Source organism: Nothobranchius furzeri, chromosome 5, assembly GCF_043380555.1.
Source record: "Nothobranchius furzeri strain GRZ-AD chromosome 5, NfurGRZ-RIMD1, whole genome shotgun sequence".
NCBI classification, from domain to species: Eukaryota; Metazoa; Chordata; class Actinopteri; order Cyprinodontiformes; family Nothobranchiidae; genus Nothobranchius; species Nothobranchius furzeri.
This window is the reverse complement of record NC_091745.1, coordinates 61,094,685-61,099,792: the sequence shown is the minus strand read 5'-3', so window position 1 is coordinate 61,099,792 and position 5,108 is coordinate 61,094,685.

The following is a 5,108-nucleotide window of genomic DNA, read 5'->3' as shown; positions in this document are numbered from 1 at the left end:
CCCTGACCAGACATCTCTGATATTGTTCCTCTGTAGTTTGTTCTCCAGCTTCTTCCTGTATGCCTCCTTGCTGTCTCTGATCTTGATCTTCAGTTGCTTCTGTACACTCCTCAATAATTCCCTGTCTCCCTCCTTGAAGGCTCTTTTTTCTCATTTAGCAGATTCTTCAGTTCACTGGCGATCCAGGGTTTGTTATTAGCAGTGGCGGTGCCAGGGGGGTGCTAGGGGGCGCTATAGCTACCCCTGGATTAGTCATTGCACCCCCATAGCACCCCCAAGTAAATATTAGATTTTTTTTATTTAATTTTAATTTAACGTTTGGATGTGATAATATTTAACTAAAAAACAAAAATAATCAGTAAATTATCATATAGATAGTAAAAATTTAAACCAAGACAGGAAATTGATGTTAACCTTTGACCTCATTTTCCACCTGCGAACGAGTGAAAGGTAGAGCTAGTGGTAAAATGGATCGGTTTTCGTTGCCCAAATTTCCACAGGTTCAGTCAGAAACGAATGAATTTTTGGAAGTGATCTCAGACCCACAAAAACCTACGGATCTGGATGAAGAGAGTCAACCCTCAACCACTGCAGCAGTTGAGGGTTTTGCCGCTGGAAGTGCTAACACTAACGTTAGCTAACATTGCAACACTATAGATTGTTTTCTTTGTGGCTGTATGTGCTTATGATTTCATGGACAAGTCAGCGATTGTTCATATGTTTATGAAACATATTAGGGTATATTATTGTTTCAGGTGTTGTTGAGGTTTTGTGCACGCATGTGTATCTGCTAGTGTTGAAGGTGTTTTAGAGAACAATAGGTACGCATGACCACTTCCTTCATAGCACCCTCAATAAAAAGACTAGCTCCTTCATAGCACCTGCAGAAAAAAAAATCTGGAGCCGCCACTGGTTATTAGCGAAGCATCTCACTGTTCTGGTGGGTATGATATTGTCCACACAGAAGTTTATATAGTCAGTGACACATCCAGTTATGGCATTGATGTCCTCTTCATATCCTTGGCAGAGAGTCATCCAATCTGTGGTCTCAAAACAACTCTGCAGGGCTTCTTCAGCATCCTGTGACCATTTTCTCACAGTTCTTCTTGTCACAGGTTGCCTCTGAACAAGTGGTTTGTATTCTGAGCAGAGAAAAACAAGATTGTGATCTGATTGTCCCAGAGGAGGTCTTGTTTTGGACATGTATGCGTTCTTTACATTTGCATAACACAAATCCAATGTCTTGTTTTCTCTGGTGGAGTAGCTGACAAACTGTTGAAATGCTGGAAGTGTAGCAGAGAGCGAGGCATGATTAAAATCACCAGATATAGCCACAACTGCACTGAGGTGCTGGGTTTGTAGCTTAGCGACAATGGAACTGATGGCATCACATGCATTTTCAGCAATGGCTGAAGGTGGATTATAAACGGTTGCCAAGACAACACTGGTGAACTCTCTTGGCAAATAATATGGGTGACAATTTACTGCCAAGAGCTCAACATCTGGGCTGCAGAGACGACACTCCACCGAAACATGACCTGGATGGCACCATCTGTTGTTGACAAGCACTGCCACTCCATTAGGGTAAAACCCAGTGCATTAAACATAACGCTGCATTTTTGAAAATGGGTTGAAAATATAACATGTTGGTGGAGCTGGATTCCGACTATTGATATGGTCCCCTCCCCTCAGCGGCAGCTCAGCACATCTCTGATCGCAGCAGCGCCTGTCTGCTGCGCGGGCTGCTGTCTTGTGGAGCTCTCGGGGGATCTCTGTGTTCCACCCGGTTTTACGCAGCAGTCAACCCGGTGTATCTCTGACTCAGAAGCTCCGGTGTTGTGCACTGTTAACTCCAATTGTAGCTAGGTAGCTACCTCCGTTAGCTTGCCTCCCACCTTCACGTTAGTGTCACCAAGCAGGTTCCCTGATTCCAGCATTAATGAGAGTTCCACTGTTAAAGGAAGACTAAAACCAAAGTGTGATCCAAAAGTTTTATTCTAAAACAGTCTGTTAAGAAAAATATAAAAGGAACTCTTTAAAACAGTCTGTAAAAAAATGTAAAAAGAACTGTCTTTGCTGTTCAGAAAAGAACAGTCGCTCCCACCAACTGGAGCTCTGGTGCGTTCTCTTTACTGTCCTGCAGGGGCCACCCTGATGTCCTTCAGTTTCTGGTGCTTTTAGAAATCTCCAGGCTAGGGCCCAGCCCCCCTCGTCTGGGCTCCGTCACGGATTGCGTCTCCTCCAGCTCGTCATCAGTCGGGGTGGGCCGCTGCCCCGCTCCTCTTCCCTCCCTGGCTCCGGTTCTGCCGCTGCGAGGAAAACACAAGACACACCTCAGGGGGGCGTTCACTTCCCTCCCAGAATCCACAGGCACGCAGGAAATAGCCACAATATTTCACGTCCCTTCACTTAGCTGTTTGGCGGGCGTTGAATGATTCTGATGTCACAGCTGGATCCTTCCGCGGCGTCCTCTGATCTCTCCCTGGAGATAGAAAGCGTCGGTACCGCAACCCAACGTGTTTCCAGGAACGCGGGTCCCGCTGCTGCCCGGTTACTCTGCGGCGGCTTTGCTCCGCGTCTCTCTCTCCCTTACACACACCTGTCAGCGTCCTTATATCAAGTCCCAATCCCGCGATTGTCCAATCCCAAGCCGCATCAGTCCGTGATTATGAGCTGCGCAGCTGCTCTCAATCAGAAGTTCATTTTCTGTGCTCATAACAGGAAAACACAAATCCATGCAAACAAGCAAACATCTCAGAAAAGAAAAACATGCATTAATAATTGGAACAAAACAACATGCAATTGATAATTAAAGGAAAACCGACTTCTGCACAGTAAAAGAGCACTGCATAAACTGTCCCAACTTTGACATTAGCTTTGTGTTAGCTTGTAGCTACATCGCTTCAGTTCGATGGCTGTCGTCATTTGATCCCAGCCTTACAGCCCCACCCTCAGCTCCACCTCTTTTCCCTTTTTGGAATTGTCTGGGCTTGACGGAACCTCTGACATGGTCAAAATGGCAGTGGTTGGAACCTCCCATTTTGCCACAAAAACTTATAATTGGAGCCTATGGACAGGAATTGTCCAGTATATATTTCGATGTTCTGGACTCATTTCATTTACAAAATCTGTTTTTGTTATTTGGCATTTTCAATTCCTATATTTGAAATGTCTCTGCCATCATCTAACACTCTGATGTGAACACCATTTTTTACTTTCCTTTCAAACCAAAAGATCACTGTATCTTTTCTGGCTGGTTTAGTGGTGTTACAGCTGATAAGCTCATACTGGCCTGAGCTAGCAGAACCGATGTTTCACCTCATCACATCTTCTCAGAGATCCTGATGGTTCCTCTGACCTACTGTCCTCCATCATTCACGAAACCGTTTGCAGGATTCTCGCTCAGCTGTTACATAATGATAAGAGCTGCATGCGTAGGAACGCTAAAAGCTGCACACCGGTTGGTTCTGATGTGTTTTTTTCTGTTTGAGTCGGGGGTCACGGGGAATTAAACTGTCGGCACCGTTCAACTGGACCATCTGCAGAGCTCGATAATGGTGTTGTTGCCTTGAGGAATCGTTGGATGACGGCTCTGTGGCTGCAGCGGTAATTAAATGATCAATTCATGTGAAATTTAGTGCAGGTTACAGCATCAGTCACTGCCAAAGAAGAGTCAGTGGAGACTGAGTGGACACATGAGAGCCTAACTGTTGACCCAGACCTGCTAGGGTCACCAGTGACCCACAGGTGTCCAAAGATTGGGCCACAGACTATTTGTGCCCCAGTGGGCTTTTGAGTGGCCTACAACGTCCAGTGTAACCATGGCAGCACAAGTAATTGGAGCAAACACTTTAATATTTTTGGTGAGATTTTTACTGGACTGAGGCTTGAAAACCCTGAGAGAAATATCTCAAAATGAGCAAAGTTAAGTTCAACACCCAGCACATTATGAGCTCCGTTCATGCAACCTGACTAAATCCAGCAAACATGAGCGACCCAGATCCTGATAATCAACTCACTTTTATTTATCAGAACCAGAATCAAGGAAACACCCATCAGATCAGGAATCTTGTGCTTTTATTTTGTTAAGACAAGCGTAGCAGAAACGTTCATGTCTCACAGCCACAAACATCTAAGTCACTTTGTTTTGTTCATTAAACATGAGAAGTTTAATGTTGTTGGGGAAATAAAAAAATAATCTCAAATAATTGATTTCTACATTTCCAGAGTAATTGTAACTTTGATTTGGACCCATGTGGACATCCGGGCCTTAAACTGACTTAATCATCACAAGTGAACCTGAACCACTGCTTCTCTGGCGTTGAACTCAGAAACAGAAATATTTTACAGCAATGAAAAAAATGTAAAAAAAATATTCACCCAGGACACGATTTCTGGACTCCTACAGCAATTTTGGATCCATTCGCCGCCATTTGTGTCCATTTTGTGTCTCCTAAAGGTTTCTCTAAAGACCTAAAGACCTAAAACCTGCAGCTTACAAACAGCAGGGAGGACTTTTCTCTCTTGGTGATCTTCTGATTTCATGTTTAAGTGTCTGAAGCTGTAGAGTAGCCCCAATGTGAAGTTTTATTATGAGGATAGAGGAGCTTTCCTATTGGTGTGACACCCTCCGCCACTGGACAGGAGGCTGTGGAGCTGCTGGAAACAGCTGAATGACTAGGCCAACACATGACCTCTGACCTTACACAGGCCACTAACACAGCCAGCATCATTCAGGCTCTAATTCAGCAGAAGGCTGAAAAATGCTGGTCTGTTCTGGGAGCTGCTGAGAACCTTCCATCCCTGGAGAACATTCACCTATTAGAACCAAGAACCAGACGGCAGCTTCTCCTCAAAGGTGTAAGGTGTGTGACCTCTGACCCTTGAGCTGACTTCTGGTGTTTATCAGTGATGCTAGGATATTTGTTTATTCACTTTGGCTGATCTGAGTGACCTGCCTTTAACCCAAATCAGAATAAAAGCTTTGAGCTTTTATAGTTTTTTTTAATTACTCACATTCCATTTTCTGTGATGTAGGGGTTGGCTCGTCTGAGATGCTTTTTCAGACTGAGGCATTATGGTATGTTTTCATTTGTAAGGATGATTTG